Genomic DNA, 17,786 nt, shown 5'->3' on the forward strand with positions numbered 1-17,786 from the left:
TCATCCACACAGACAGAAGTATTTTGCCTGGCTGATGGAACGGTTTTTTCCACTTTCATAGCAGTCAGCTATGAAATCTTGGGCAAGATTGCAACCAATCTTAGCCAAAGTCAACTGTGAGAAAAGGACAGGTAATGATGATTTGTTAAAGTTTCCTTGGAGATGCAGGTTTTATTATTCATATATGCATAGCAAACCACTTTCCTCTGACAGATGCTTTAGACAATGATCCTTTAAAACAAAAAGATGCACCACCCTATTTGCCTGAAAGCTAAGCTTCAACTGCTGATGCGTTCATAATAATCTTAAACCCGACATAAAGTTTCCCTAGGGAACTGATAACAGGATAAACTAGAGCAAGCATCAAGACAGTGAAACCCTTTACATATATCAAGCTTTTGGTGCACTAAAATCAATCACATAAGGCCTGCATCATTAAACTTGAGTCAGTGTATGACTATCAAATCATCTTGGTGGGTCATCACAATAAGGAACCATGCAGAATTTTTATGAAGTTATTAAAAAGGAATAGCCTTTTACTTAATACCAAAAGCATGCTGGAATCAAAGATGAAAACAGATTTATACATAAACACAAATCAACTGCACATGCATTGCACATCGGAAATCAAGCCCAAGGCCTGAATTTCCTCAATGCTGCTCCCACTCTGCCACTGCCAGAATTTGCAGTCAAAATTTCCCATAAACCAAGATTACAATCTTTATTTACTTAACTAATATTTCAAAGAGGATGTTTGCTTTACATTTTCTAATTCAAATTAGATGATGCTTCAATAGGAAAATAAAGACTTGCAAAGCACTGCTTGTGTAAATGCATTTCGAGAGACCAGCATTTTTTATTTGCACAGTATTTTTAAAGCTTTTTGCCAAATGTACCTAAATAAGATTTTTCAAACAATGTAACCAAGTGACAAACCTTTAGTCAAGACAATACAGTTCGAAGTATAAACAAGGCTGCTGCCAACATGAATGGAGAGCACACTGGGTGCATGCAGACACTCCAATATCGTAGGAACAGTTAAGGAGTTGGGATTTTGATCCAGTTGTTGAGTCACTATATGGAGGATGCTGGGTACATAGTAGTGATACTGGATATACAGTATAATAATCAAATCGAAAGATTCAGTTTTATTTATTGGGAGGTTTAGGTGAAAGGGCCAAGGCCCTCAGCACAGACCACCAGCTGGATAGAGTAAGAACATTGAGATAGGTAACACCAAACTATATAGGCCTAGAATTTCCACTAGTGTGGTCGCTGTGCTCACTTACCTACATTGGCTCCCAGTTAAGCAACGTCTCAATTTTAAAACTCTCACCTTCGTCTTCAAATCCTTCCATGCCCCTCCCAAGCTTTATAGCTTCCTCAACCCTATATCTGCACTGCTCCAATTTTAGCCTTTTGCACATCCCTGATTGTAATCTCTCCACCATCAGTGGACATGCCTTCAGCTGACAAGGCCCTAACCTCTCCCTAAATCTCTCTTCTTCCAGCTCTCTTTCATTCTTCTTAAAACCTACCTCTTTGACCAAGCTTTTGATCATCTGCCTAATATCTCCTTATGTGGTTCAGTGTCAAACTTTGTTTTGATAATGCTCCTGTGAAGCGCCTTGGGATGTTTTACTACGTTAAAGGTGCTATATAAATGCAAGTTGTTGTTGTAGGAAAACTTTTTAATTTTCTTAGAATAGTGCTGTAGGTTTTTTAACATCAATCTAATCTACAGACAGTGCTATATATTTGGTTCTTTCTGCAGCCACCATATAGAATATAGCCAGAGAGATTCTTACACTGTATTGTTTAAACATTAATCTTTATTGCATAGTAACTATATACACTCCACATTAGCCTGTGTGTTTCCTTCAAAAGCTACGCTGTAACTGTTCTCGGTCTCTCCCACATGATCTCTTACATCATCATAGTGGGTGGTAATCTTTACATTCTCCATTCTCTCAAGATTAACCCTTTGATATCCCTATACTACAGATAGGACCTCAGTTTAATATTTTGTTTGAAGAACTATGCCTTCAATACACATCTCTCAATACTGCACAGGAGTATTAGTTCAAGACCTGGGGCTGCATTTTACAACTTTGCCGCTGATCTCGGCAGTGAGCTTCAAAGATGGCAGTCCGCACGCACGGGCGTTACTCCACAGAGCCGCGCAATATTAAACGCGGCGGCTCATTTACGTGGCTGGAGTGGACCGCACCCCCCCTAATGACTTGGAGGGGACAGGCGTTCTGTCCCTGGCAACAGCATCCATTGCCACTGCTCAGGCACCGGCGCCTTTTTAAAGGCTTCCAGCCCTTACATTTAATTTCAATATTTAAAGGAATAGGAACTTTACATTTTATTTGAACAATGAAAGAAATGTTTCCATCCCCTCTCCCACCACCCCCCTATATCCATTTACTTCATTCCTTTCCCTCTCACCCTCCAAAATACTTACCTTGAGTACCTAACCCTCCCCACCCCCCCACAAAGTTCATTAAATTTTACCTTCAACCCTTTCCCACCATCCCCTCCACAAATCAGAAGAGTTTTAGAATTTTCCCTGCTCCATGCATCCCCCGCCTCCCCCCCCCCCTCCGCCCCGCATTGCAATACATACCTTCTCCCCCCTCCCCACCAGTGTCCCGCATCGGATCTCCGAATGGACGGCGGGAGCAGGTAAGTATTTAATTCAATCATTTTCATACATGTACATATTTAAATTTCAGCCCTGACGCCGAGCGGCAGGGGAGCCACCACAGGGCTTTTCTGCCACCAGCAATATTGGGCCTGGCCTTTGCGGTGTCAAGGCCCATGGTGGGCCTCTCCTGGAGACATTTTCTGGAATCCCCCCGCCATGGCCCCTGACGTCAGGGGGCCGGTAAAATTCAGCCCTGATATGGGACTTCAGCCATGTACCTTGTGGCCCAGAAGGGAAAATGGTACCAACTGAGCCAAGCTGACACATGGACAGTGTATATGTTGTGCAACCACCTTGACAAAGACAAGCATGATCCCTGTCCATCACATGTCAAGGTATTCTTATGCCAATCTACTTCTACTTTATTAAAACTAATTCAATAAACAGACATTATTGCAACTGGTTATCATCTAGTGAAAGGTTTACACTGTTGCTGGCAGCAAATATATCTTGATGCAACCATGCAGCAAGACCTGGACAATATTCAAGCTTGGGCTGATAAGTGACAAGCAGCATTCATGCCACACAAGTGCCAGGCAATGACCATCTCCAACAAGAGAGAATCTAACCATCTCCCCCTGACGTTCAATGATATTACCATTGCTGAGCCCCTCACCATCAACATCTTGGGGGTTACCATTGACCAGAAACTTAACTGGATCAGCCTTATAAATACTATGAATACAAAAGCAGTTCAAAGGCTGGGAATTTGATTCCCCAAAGTCTGTCCACCATCTACAAGGCATAAGTCACAAATGTGATGGAATACTCTCCACTTTCCTGGATGAGTGTAGCTCCAACAACACTCATGGAGCTCAGCACCATCCAGGACAAAGCAGCCCACTTGATAGGTGCTCCATCCACCACCTTAAACATTCACTCCCTCCGCCACAGGCACAGAGTGGCAGCAATGTGTACCATCTATATGATGCATTGCAGCAACTCACCAAGCCTTCTTGGGCAGCACCTTCCAAACCTGTAAGCTTTACCATCTAGAAGGACAAGGGTAGTAGATGCATGGGAACAACACCTCCTGCAAGTTCCCCTCAAAGCCACACATCATCCTGACTTGTAACTATATCACCATTCCTTCACTGTCACTGGGTCAAAAACTTGGAACTCCCTTCCTAACACCACTGTGGGTATACCTACACTGGATAGACTGCAGTGGTTCAAGAAGGTGGCTCACCACCACCTTCTCAAGAGCAATTTTGATGGGCAACAAATGCTGGCCTTGCTGGAGATGCTCACACACCACGAACAAATAAAAAAAAAACACAGGTATAGTACATTCAATGGGTACGCAGGTACTTCATCACATTGGACGGTCCAGTGCATTGGCAGCTTTGCCTCCCTAAATGCCTCCCTAAACCTCTCCACCTCTCTACCTCTCTTTTCTCCTTTAAGACACTCCTTAAAACCTACCTCTTTGACCAAACTTTTGATCATCTGCCCTATGATCCCGTTATGTGATCTATGTCACTTTTTTCTTGATAACACCCCTGTGAAGCACCTTGGGATGTTTTACCATATTAAGAGTGCTGTATAAATGCAAGTTGTTGTGGTTGTTTGTGCTGGTCTTATCAGTGCAATTCATCTGAAATTGACCAAAGCAGCAGAAAAGATCAAGGAATTTTAAACACAAGTTCCATTGAATGCAACTTGAGTTTTCATGATATTTAAGCCTTGTTTCAAAAACATCACATTGGAATCCGGCACCAACCACAAAACTGACAGATCAACATAATGAGCATGGTGAAATTCTACTGATTGTGCCCACTTGCGACTGCTCGAGAAAACTCTTCAAGTTAAGTTGTCTTTCAGATACAAAGGCATGTTTTGAAAGTTTTAAAGTATTGAAAATATTGAATTCTAAGAAACTGACTAGTGTACAGCAATGAAACTAGTAAATGGTTCTGTATAGTTTTTAAAGTCATTTTCAGTGATTTAAAATCAGTTACTCACAGATGGTAGTCTAGACATTCTTATTAAAATTGCTTATTTTTTGTGATAAACCTATTTCTGCTGTGTTAATAAAATTGCACTGGGTTACCAATCTTAAATCCATAAATTAATCGTTCTTAATGCAAAGAAAAAATAAAGAATTATGTTCTATTGCACTGCCCGATTGTGTTGGTTTATAGAAGTGTTTATGCTTGTGATTATGCAAATGAGTTTGATCGGAAACATGAACCCCAACTTCACTGTGGAAAACCAACGCAATTTTGAGCCCTGTTTGCTGATTACACCCAAAGTAGAAACTCTCTCCCGAGATTTCAAAAACCTGTAGTTGATAGGAGGAAGAGAAAACTGAGGGTGGTAAGCAGTTCCATGTTTCTTTTTTAGATCTTGTGAAATAATGGCCTTTCATATGTAAGAATACTGGGATTAATACCCTGACAAGACAACTAGATGAATTGTTAACCACTTGTTTAGCTGTTCATCAAGAAACTGTAATACCCAGTTTAAGCCTTAGAGTTAATGATACCTACATTTAGCTACCCAAACTATTTTACATCATGCATTTTGGATTATATTAGCACTTACACTGCCAACCTCTCATCGGAATCCGCATCAAATAATGAATGGATAAATTGACTCTTTCTTATGTCATAGAAATTCTTGCTGATTAGCAATTTACATTTAAAATCAGTGTTTGAGACTAATATAAATTGGTGAGATTAATTTTGCTTTCAACTTCCTTGATATGAGACAATTTAACACCATCAGATAGATTAAAGTCATTGTCCACAAAATTCAGTTGCATAGCACCCATTTTCTGGCACTGTGGGTGCTGTTTCAGTTTCAAAATACTTCTAGTGCTAGCCGTACTGGATGCGATTTTGGTGAGGGCATTAAAGTGGATACGGGGTGAGTGCACTGGAAGTATGCAGATTAGACATATTGTGACTTTCGACTTCCAATGCTGCAGCTAATAACCTGTCTTAACCTCACACAGCTGAACATGCATTCAGCAGCAGGAAGGGCCCCCCAACCAGCACTATTTAAGGAAATCATCAACTTTCAGGTTGGTTGCTGATTGAATTCTACTGACTCTTGCTGCGATTGTGGAAGTGTTTGATGGTTTCCAAGTTGTTTAAGTTGCTGATGTCTACAGAGTGTACTGTGGCAGCTGCTGAAGGTCTTTGTCCTGTCTTCAAGGATTCTGCACAAACCACTTTCTCTTAGACATGGGCGCAATTGTTAGTGTCCTCATTGTCCTACAGCATGACAGGGAGAATGAGGAAAAGCAACACAGAGGAGGACAAGCTGCTGGAAGATGGAGGAGGAGCAGGGGAAGAAGTGCTGTCAACAGGAGCCCAGGATCTTCACCTACCTCAACCTCAGCAAGGAATATTGTGTCAAACATTTCTCCTTCACCAGGAAGGTGTTCCCTGAAATCTGCCACCCACTGCGGCCACAACTATGCTCTCAGAGCAGGGTGCGGATGGCATTGCCAGTGGCTCTGAAGGTGACTGTGGCCATATCCATCAGGCTCCTTCCAGGCTGACAGAAGGGAATATTCGCAACATCTCCTAATTCGCCAACCACTGTTGTGTAAAGGAGGTCACTGGGTCTCTGTATGCAAAGAGAGTTGACTACATTTCATTCTCTCTTGGCAGAGAGAAGCAGGCGTTGAACATGTGGGTTCATGAAGAATGTAAGCTTCCCCATGGTGTAGGGTACCATTGACTGCACATACATCACTTTCTAGGGGCCACATGTAAATTCTGAGATGTACCCGAACTGGAGGGCATTCCACTCCCTTCATGTCTAGCTGGTGTGTGACCATACTCATTGTATCATGCAGGTAAATGCCTGCTATCCTGGCAGCAGTCATGATGCCTTCATTCAGCAGCTGTCCACTGTATCATCAGCATTTCAGCCACTGTGACAAGCCAGAGGCTGGCTACTGGGTGACAAGGGCTGATCACCTGGCTCAGGACTCGGGTGCGCATCCCACGCACACAAGAGTCATGTTGCCATCTAAAATATTGGTCAGTAACAGAGGGAAGGTAAGTTGTCAATGGGGAGTTGGGGTTGCATTCACTGATACCACAGTTGGATGAATTGACTCCCTTCCTCCTCCTCAGCGGCTCGCAGTGGCAAAGTTGATCATGAGGTCCTGCAGCAGTCCATAACAAATCTTGACATGCGATCTCCTCCAGAGCGGGTCTGGGCAGCAGGAGCATTGTTCAATCATCCCAATGATCAGTTTGATCTGATTGGCCACAATGCTGAAAGAAAAGTGACCACAAAACAAACATTACAAACCAACATTATAAATAAAATTCTGCCATATTGCATGCAGAGTCAACTAATCAACTTGTGCATTCCCTTAGTGCCTGTCTTCCATGTGTCTTTGCCTGTCCTAGTGCTCCTATGCAGTGCTTCCCCAGTGGCTGCTGGTGGAAGGCTGCTGACATTCAGTGGGGAAGACTGCAGATGGCCTTGCAGGATGACTTTGAGCAGATGTGGACCTAGAAGGCCTGACTTTGCACTGCACCACCTCGGCATAGGCAGCAGCAGTCTAGGCTGGCTGGCTGGCAGGCAGGCAACAGAGTGGCAGTGGTGGGAGCACGAGTCCTGTCATCCTGAGAGAAGACAGCAGGTTTGTGCTCCATGGTGCCACTGACACACCTCCGGGGAAGCACTGAAGCAATCCTAGCAATGTGTTGGAGGACAGATTGCTGGACTGCTGTGACATCCTGCAAGCCTCTTTGAACACTGGTATCTGCAGCTACGTTGGCAGCAGTCTGAGCTTGTATGGCAGAAAGCTGAGCTTCTACAGCAGCATGCAGATATTGTGTGGCTTCTGCTTGTGTTGTAATGGAAACTGAGACATCAGCCATCAGACGCTGCATCATGGTTGGGTCTGCAAGTGTTCTTGTGGAGCTGGCTTCCACTTCCATGCTGGAGAGGATAGGTTCCAAGTTCTGTGCAAAGCCCTGTGCCAAGTTGGTGCTCGGCTCCTCCATTCTCCTCGACATTGGCCGCAGGCATACAGGCAGGCCTGCCAATGCACCAACATTTCAATTTGCAAACCATCAGCCTTTTTCTGTATGCCACCCCATCAAGGTCCTCAGCTGAGTCCTCTGCAGCAGAATTCATGTGCGAACTCACCGTCCGACAAGCTGGCACATGTGCTACCCTTGTCCCCTGTCCTGATCGCAACCCACTCATGCCTGGTGCCTCACCACATGCAGTTTTCATCTTTAAGTTACCCTCTAAAGTACACGCAGTGTCAGTATCTGAGCTGCTGCTTGTGAGTGTAAGAGCGAGTGATGGTGTTTCTTCATCATCACTGTCTTCCTGCTCTTCTGCCTTTTTCTCTTCCACCACTGCCTGGCCAGGTTGCAGTTCTTGGGTTTTGAAAGGTGTTATGATCAATTGAGGAGGGGCCGATGGGCTTCCCTCTTTTCTCTCTCCTTATTTGACCACAACAGGTTTAATTCTTTCTTAAAGTGGATGTATTGGCCAATTCAGTAGGTGTTTGATAACTTACTTGCTATGATCATAACAAGAACCAGTTGGACAGGTTTTCTGGAGTTAACAAAGAAAGAGGTTAACTTTATTGTACTTAAACCAAACTAATAAAATAACAAACAATGCGCCAACTTTCACTCTCACACACATACTAGAGATTTACACATGCACAAATAGGTTAAAGAGTGAGGAAAGGTAAATTGGTTGAGTTAGAGTCCATAAAAAAGGTATACAGTCGATTGAGTTTGGTGATTCAGCTGACTTCTAGCTGAATTCAGTGGTCCTGAGGCTTTTAGTTTGAAGAGGTAGATAACTGGTTTGGTGGGTCTCTTGGAGATAGTGATGCAGATGATTTCCTCCTACGGGGTTTTGGATTGTAGACAGAGTATGCAAAGGTGATCAGTCAACAAGCAGGATTTGAAAACTTTCAAGCTGGAATGGAGAGAGCGAGAGAGAGGGACCCCACTTAGGGTCTTCTCATGTCAGAGTCCAGTTGCTTCTCCTCTGCTGCAGAGAAAAACACCAGCTTAAAAACACAGATGGGGGAGGGGCTTGTAACATGACAGTCACTCAGTGATTCAAACATGGCAGTTAGCAGTTTTTCTTCTTCTTGCTAAAAAAAGAGAACAAACATTCCCTTAAACTTCCTGGGTCTTGGTTCTTGCTGGGGAATTAGCAGACATTTTGTCTCTCTCCTCACAAGCATTGCAGTGTAGGATACAGAGTTGCAAATTAGGTGATCATCTTAAGCTGCTATCAAAGTCATCTTTTTTTAAATGTCTTTTAAAAAATGTCTTTAATAAAAAACACAAATTTTGATCTCCAGTCAGTGGACCAAAGAAAATTATCATTCAACAAAACACATTGGCGTAACAAAGCAGAAAAGCACAAGGGTAGGGTTGCAATGTGGGAATGGGGGGAAAGCAAGAGGTGCACGCTTACACCATCTGCAGCTTGTCAAGCAGAAGAGATTGGGTTCAGCCCCATCACTAGCCATGGCCTCAGTCATGGCAGCTCCAATGATGGCGACCAATGTCTCCTCCATGGCGGTAAGGGCATGCAGCCAGGCCTATCTCCTAGCAGTTAGGTGCTCCTGCCTGCGGTAAAGCGCTTTCTTGTCCTGCAAGAGATAAGAAAGCGTGTCAGTAAGTGTGGTGACGTGTCTGTTATGGTTGAATATTTGGCAGTGTACACAAGTTGTGAGATATGCTTGTGAGGCTTGCAGCAGTGCTAACTGTGTGAGGGTGAGGCAAAGCTATGAAAGTGAATCTTGATTGATAGAGATTTTTTGTGGGTGAGTGACTGGGGTGTGGTGCATTGAGCTGGACTCCTGGTATTGAGCAAAGCTATCTGGTCCTACTGCCTTTGCAAAGTTTGTCTTTAATGCCTCCTGGCCCCCTGTGGATAGATGACATCTCTCCTCCTCTGCACCTCCTTGACCAAGGCCTCCAGTGCAGCATTGGAAAATTTTGGAGCCTGCTGTCTCCCATGGTGTGCCATTCTTTTGTCTTTCCCAGGTCAAACTCACTTTTACAATGACTTTCAGCACCTGCTCCAGCTAAAATGCTCCTCCCGTTTAATAGGTGCAAGCTGGCTTTAAGTAGAGCAAGCTAGCTTGAACTCATGCTAACCTCTGATGAATTTACACTCCCACTAGCCACTAGCAGTGCACAGAGCACTGGCTGCATGCTATACTCATTTAAATAAGAAGGCAGCAAGAAATTTGGGTGCTGTCTACATCAGAAAAGCCAGGCACTGATTAATCATGCATCATGTTCCCTAAACCCATTTTTGGACCTTACTGAAATTCACGACCACATTTCCAGAATGTGGAAGGAAGTTAAAGAACAGCACCTCAAAAGTAGTAATCTCTGGATTATGATATTGTGCCAATAGGGAGAACTTGCTCTAACAAGGGAGGAATGGGAACTTAATATTCCTGGCTACACCGCATTCAGGGAAAATAGAGGAGAAAAAGATGTGGGCGTGGAATTATTGATCAAAGATACTATTACAGCACTAGAAAGGGAAGATGTACTTGACTGTTCAAAGGCAGAATCTACTTGGTTAGAATTGAGGAACAATAGAAATGATATTATATTGCTGTGTGTGCTATAGGTAATCAAATAGTGGGAAGGAGATTGAGAATCATAGAATCATAAAATGGTTACGGCACTGAAGGAGGCCATTTGGCCCATCATCTCTGTGCCAGCTCTCTGCAAGAGCAATGCAGCTATTCCCATTCCCTTGCCCTTTCCCTGCTGCCCTGCAATTTTTTTTCCTCTTCAGGTGCTTATCCAATACCCTTTTGAAAGCCACACTCTCAGGCTTCCACCACACTCTCAGGCAGTGCATACCAGGTCCTAGCCACTCACTATGTAAAGCTTCTCCTTGTATTGCCATTGGTTCTATTGGCAATCACCTCAAATATTTTTTATTTAAAAATATTTTGTTTTAAATCATTGAGGAGCAAATTTTTAAGCAAATTACATAAAGATGTAAGAATTTTAGTGCAGTGAACTTCAATCATCCGAATACAAACTCAGAATATAGCATTGTAAAAGACCATGAGGGAGAAGATATCCAGAAATGTGTGGGGGACAACTTTCTTGATCAGTATGTTTCCAGCCTAATGAGGAAAGAAGTTGTACTGGATCTAGTCCTATGAAATGAAGTGAGGGAAGTGGAGTATGTTTCAGTGGGGGAGCATTTGGGGAACAATGATCACAATCATTAGCTTTAGAGTAGTTATGGAAAAAGATAAGGACAAATCAAATGTGAAAATATTCAACTGGACTTGGCTAATTTCAATGAGTTGAAAGGGGAATTTGCAGAGCTGGGTTGGAATCAAAGACTGGCAGAGTGAAGGGAAGCAGGGGGAGTGGTCTTGCGAGGTTGAATTTGAGATGTGAGGAGAGAGTAAGAGAGTCGGGATTCTTACCTTGAGGTGGGGTCATTAAACTTCTTTGTACACTGCAGTTCTGTCCTGGGAACTAAGCTTCTGGCATTAATCTCCTCTGCAATCCCGTCCTTTGGAGAGCAGAGGTATTTCCTGGAGAGCTTCCTTGCTGCTGGGCCTTCTATTCACCCAGTGGACCATGGCCTTCAATGCAGCATTGAAAAACCTGGGGCACGATCCACATATCTTGAAACTATTTCTTTTTTCAGATGCATTTTCTGCAGTCTGCAGCCAACATGCATCTCCCCTTTAAGAGCTGCTGCCTGTCTTTCAATGATGTCAGTGAAGGCTGATTCCATGTCTCCTCCAAATAGCTATGGAGCTTATGTAGCCTGGGTAGTGCTTGCTGCACACCTGAGTTATTATAATGAGCTGGCAGCATCAAGTTAATTTGTCCTGCACCCTGCACACATTTCGGGGGGTGATCACATTTCTAAGCCCATGTGTTACCCAAAAGCTTTTTCTTGACATTCAGTTCAACAGCTGAGCTCCACTTTATGTGCTTATTTTCACGCTAAGTTTCCATTTTAAGCACATTTTAGGGCATTTACCCCACAAATCTTAAAGGTGACATCTACAATTCATAGGATACTGCTCCTACAACAGCAGGACCTCCGTGGGTAAGTCTGACCAGCGATTTTAACTGTGAATTTCCCAGTTACCAACTGGCACACAGGGTTAGAAGCTCCCCTTAAATCCTTGAAATTAACAGTGGGCTGGATGTTAAGAGCTTGCCGTCGCTCCCAGCGGCAAGCTCAAAAAATGGCAAAGAGTCTCTACAATCACCTCACTTAACTAGCCGGGGCGGCCCAATCACGTGGAGGGCTGGGCTGTCCCGAAACAGCAATGGCATCAGCTGCCTATGCGCAGGCGCTGGCGCCTTTTTTAAAGGGTAGCCAGCCTGCCGGCATATTTCAATTTTTAAAGATATAAAGATACCCCCCACCCCACCAAATTTATCAAATAAATTTCTAACACCCCTTTCCCACCCCTCAAAAACAATTATATTCACTATTTGCCCTTCCACCCTCAAAAATACTTACCATTTAAATCTGACCTTCCCCCATCCCAGACTGCACAAAGTTTAAAGTTCACCCCTTCCCACCATCCCCTACACTCATTACATTTATTTGACCACATTCTCCCCCCTCGCCTGCACTGGAAATCTTAACTCACCTCCAGTGTCATGCAAGCTTTCCACAGACGGGGAATTGAAGGCACGGGAGTGCCAGCTGCTGCACTGAGGATTGTGGTTGGCCCGGAAGATTGAGGGTAAGTTAATTTAAATGTATTCATGTCATTGATTTAAATATGTAGATGCGGGTCCCTTCGCCCAATGGTGGGGGTGGGGGGGGGGGGGGGGGCGGGGGGAGGCGCCACATAGCTGGGAGGATCAGGCTGGGCTCTCCTGGCATCGAGCTCCTTTGCGGGCCTCTGCGCAACCATCTTCCAGCCCCCCGCCATGGAGCCCAATGTCGTGGTCTTGGTAAAATCCAGCCCAACGTTTCCAGAACTTGCACAGCCTCTTATGAGCTGCAATGGATGAATTAGTTCTCAGGGGATGGTGTTAGATTTCTGAAGCTTCATCTGTAGAGGTGCTTTCCATTCCTCCGCCTGCATCCTCTACACCTGAATAATTTCACCTTTCATTCTGCTAGCTGTATCTGGATTAATTGGTTTCAAACTCACCTTCCTTGGTCTCAGAGAAATATGTTGATATATATATATATATATATATATATACTTATTGGGTGTCAAATTTGGATGCCTGCTTTACCTACACAAAAATAGCAACTTGCTGTGTGCCTCACCATTGAAAGACCTGGAAGTTGAATCTTGTCCATTCCTGTCAAAGTATCGTGTCAACAATGTAACAAATGTTGATTTTTGCCAATTACCCTCTCCAGCACTGAAAAATAACTATTACAAGTTATGGAGACTCATTCCTTCAGGTTTTAATTTTGTTGGAGTTTTAAAACTTTTCTGTATTTTTTTTCGCTCTCTCTCTTAATCCAATCTTTCTTTCCCTCTCTTTAGTTCTCTTTCTGTAGCTGATTTAACAATGAATTCACCCACTCTAATTTATACTTCTTTCTCAATCCTTCTGCTATCTATTTCTCAATCCTTCAATCTGATTGGCAAAGAAGATACACTGTGGCTTATTCTGTTCTCTCTGGTCCCAGATGCCCTCATTGCAATATTATCAGCTCACAGTTTCAGCAACTTGCCACATAAAACACTGAAAAACCTCAATATGAAAGGATAAGCCTAACTAAGAACAAATGCTGATAGATGACATGCTGCAGTAAAAATTTGGCCCATTGAGTAAATAAAACTTACTTTAACAGTCTTTCAGACAACACTTGATCTCATAAGCAGCACACTGTAATTTTAATGTTTTCCCTTCCTTTGAAACAATTTGTTGTTTTCTTGGATTTCAGTAGCTTTATTTTCATTTAGTTCAGTTTCATTAAACAAATATGAATAGTGTGAGTGAAAATGAGCATTTAGAAACAGAGTAAATTGCAGCACCAGTGGTGTGACTTTACCATTGTGATGCATTCACCAGTTCTGAATGCAAACCTTTGCGTACAACTGTGGTGCAATTCTGCACTCTATTCCTAGTTATTTTTTCAGAGTTTTATATTATTGGACAAACTTCACTCACAGCTCTCATGTGGAATTATTTGTGCTGAATTGAATGATCAAACACAAATAATATATTGGCCTGGATTTTGCAGTCAGTGGTGAAGCAATAGGATTTGCCACTGACTGCGAAGAAAGCTGTCCACAAAGATCTAGCGATCTCTATGGCGTGGATTTGATCTTTCCCAAAGTTAATCTGAATCGGGTACCAAATCAAGGGGATCTCCAGGTGTCCAGCAACAGTGATGTCATCAAATAGAATAAGCAGCCAATCACATTAAAGAACTCTTATCGACAACAAAGTCGGGAACTTAAAAGCACTGATTGTCCTTTCAATTTTAATGTTATTTTACAGCGCGTGAAATAAAGATTGGGACATACAAAAAGGATTAAGGTAGAAATTGAAATATCATAAACAAACTTTTTAAAATATCATATAAAAATATGTGGAACTTTATTACCGTAGTGAAATTTGACTTTCACAAATATGAAATTAATTTTTCAGGGCCAGAGAGGTTTTTCGGCACTAATTTTGAACTTAGTACACCATTCAAACACCTCATCCAACAACTTTTTCACAGGTTTTTATAGGGAGACCAAAGTGTAAAAGTGCAAGTTTTCATCTGTTCACTGATTCTTAATTGACTGCAGTCTGCAGAGAATTCAACAGCGCAACCTGTAGAGAAACATAAAATCACTGACAGCAACTTCTGGATTTCCGCATTTAACTGCGCATGTGCAGACTCCAGAAATTGCTGTCAGTTTCAGATGAGTAATAACAGTAATAAATCCAGTCCAATGTGATATAATGTAATGGTGGAAAACTCAGCCAGGTTCCATTATTAATATGTAATCTTCTCTGCCAGATTATCTGCTCTTTATTCCACAGAGGTTAATACTTAGGCGATAAAGATGAAAATGTACCTCTTCATATCCACGAGCATGCAATGTTTTGTACACTTTTTTTCCTGTAGCACTAATCACACAAAATTTAAGAAAGATTGGCTGAGAATTTGCTGGAAACTTCAGTCACAGTAATAGCGCATCAACAGCATGTGCCATTATTGCTTAAAACGTTTCAGCAAATAAGGATGTCAGTGAGTTCTGCCATTTTTTACACTGTTCAATAATTTTCAAGGACTTTTGTTCTGCTGTGTTGATATCCTCACTGAAACCAAGAACTTTTCATTAACGTAGCTCCTCCACTCATCATTGCAGTAAATCACAATTGTAAATTTTCTGAATTTATGTCCATTTCTTGCTACTCGGGCTGAAAAATAATGGCACAGGTCTTGATGCAATTTATGGCCCGAGCAGCCCAGGAGGGCAACAAAGGGACCTTCAAACTGTGAAACCTCATCTCTGCATTCTGGGAATTGTTGCCAGATCTTTTCTTTCCTAGTTCTCTCAATTTTTGCTGTGTTTACTTGTCAGCTTTTCCATCCAGAGTCCTGTTAGGGTCTGAAGGCAATACTTTAAGGGCCTTCATCTTCTTTGCATATTAAGAAGGTGAAATTAATGGCAGTGGTCTATCTGATGGGCATTTCCCTGTTCTTGATTATTATCTGGGAGGGACAAGGAGATGGATGGATCCTGGGGAACAAGACCTCTCCACTAAAGCTGTAGATGGACCAGGTAGAGGAGATACTCAGAGAAACTGCACCCCTAGGCCTATGGATGTTAGCCCAGAGTATATCTTCCTTTCCCTCCATGATCCCCTGAGATATCAGACCCATCTCACCAACACTGCAGCTGCCTACGAGTGGGGACATGGGTGTACAAGCTACACAGTGGAAGTGACTGGGATTTGGCAATGAGGCATCCCCTCTTCATTAGGTTATGAGGAAGGCCACGCTCCAGTGTCCTGTCCACATCAGCACCCTCACGGTTCAGCAGTAGGATGGAAATGCCCATGTCACTTCTTCCGACACTAGGCTGCTCCTCATCCTCATCCTTCTCCTGATCCCCTTGTTCCTAATTCTTCTGCTATATCTCCACCTCAGTGCCCTCTCCCCTTTTTCTTCTATCCCAGTGCCTGACTCACCATGGGCTAAACTTGCCCGGCAACTCATGGTGCTAATAGCCAGCAAGGGCCCTTCAGCAGTGCTATTTAAATGGCTCATTCACTCCATACAAATAGTTGCTGATTTGTCCTTTTGTGCTACCTGTTAACTTCTGTGTGTTTTTATTTGCCTATTTTCTGCCTTCTACCGCTGATTTGTGACTTCTGCTAACAGCCTTTTTGCTACTGAGGTTTGTGTGCTGCATGTTGCACAATTTCATGATATTAAGGGACCAGCCCTAACCTGGTGAAAAAGAAGTGTTAGTGGAGGAAAAAGAACAGGAGATGGAGGAGGAAGAACAGCACAAAGAGAAGGAAGAGCATAAGCGACATTGAGCACCAGTGCCCCCAGCAATCAGAGCTCCTGGAGAACAACTCAGCCAGGAATACTTTGCTTGAATTCTCCCTTCCATCCTCTCGCCACCAACAGTCCAATAATCTGTACCACCACCATCTTTACCACCATTGTATGATTGCCATCCTTTAGTCTAACCTCATGGGTCACTACAAATATTATAACCAACACCAAATTCAGAAAATTGAATTCAACAACTTAACACCATCTGTGTCTAATATTTAACAGGAATAGTTAAGTCTTTCTGCAATCCCTTAGTGCCCAAATTGGATACTTGTTTACCTATTCTTGTGCTCCTACAAAGTATTTCCCCAGTGATTATCGCATGCGAGGTATAAGGGTGCTGAACTTCCATTAAGGGCACTTCAGGTGGTCGCTGCGGGTAACTTTGTGCAGCTCTGAGCTTTGAGAGCCCAGCTGCAGACTGTAGCATATCGGCGTAGGCTAGAGTGGTGTGGCACTGACAAGGGCACTGGCAGAGTAGCTGATGGGGGAGTAGACATGCTGTCATCCTGAGAGCCAACTGCAGGTGCCTCCCATGGAGCCAAGACCACTCACTTGGGGCTACACCTCAGTACTCCGATGACTCTGCATAAGAATAAAATGTAGACATGATGTGATGTTCTGAAAGCTCCTTCAACACTGACCTTCAGGCCCAAGATACCAGTGTGAACTGCCATGGAAACTGCCAGACCGGTCAGCAGAGGTTCCATCATGGTAGGTGCATGGAGCTGATAACTCACTCCATGGACAGAATGGACTCCATGCTCTGTGTGAAGCCCTGGCAAAAGTTCAAGCTGGACTCCATACTCAGAGCCATTTTACACAAGTTGCTGGCAGACTGCCTACCCACATTTTCCAAAATGCACCTATTATTTTCTGGTGTGAGGTAAGAGTAGTTGAGGTGAGAGTTAAAATTGTCACCTTGAAAACTCTGTGGAGTGCAGGAATCCTCAAGGGATGTGGCACTCTCAAACCTGTTTTTAGCACTGAATACTGATGAGGGTGCCGATACTTCAGGAGAGTGCAGTCTAGATCACATTCACGGCACCATGGGGCAAATGATTGCACAAGAGGGCACAGCGAAGTGTGGAAATGTAGTGGTCTTAGGTAATTCAACAGGCAAAGATATAGGCAATGAGTCTCACATGGTGGGCTGAAATTTGTACTTCTGCGGCCAATTACGGCGGCGAACGTAAACGATGGAGGTCCACCCGTCCAGGCCGCACATCGCAGAGCCATAGAACCATAGAAAAAGTACGATGACGTGGAGGGGGTGGGTGGACTGTCCCTGGCAATGGCGTCAGCTGCCTTTGCACAGGCGCTGAGGCCATTTTTACTCATCCAGGAAGACTTCACTGAATTTTCCTGCTAGTGAGTATGGGAGCAGTAAGATAAAACAGATTAATGTATGGCTGGAGAAATGATGCAGGAGGAAGGGCTTCAGATTCCTGGGGCACTGGGAGGAGGAACCTTTCAAGGTGGACAGGTTGGTCTCCCAGGGAAGTTAACTAGTGCTGTGGGGGAAGGTTTAGACTAATTTTGCAGGGGGATGAAGCCTTTG

This window comes from Heterodontus francisci, chromosome 24 (assembly GCF_036365525.1).
Source record: "Heterodontus francisci isolate sHetFra1 chromosome 24, sHetFra1.hap1, whole genome shotgun sequence".
Taxonomy (NCBI): Eukaryota; Metazoa; Chordata; class Chondrichthyes; order Heterodontiformes; family Heterodontidae; genus Heterodontus; species Heterodontus francisci.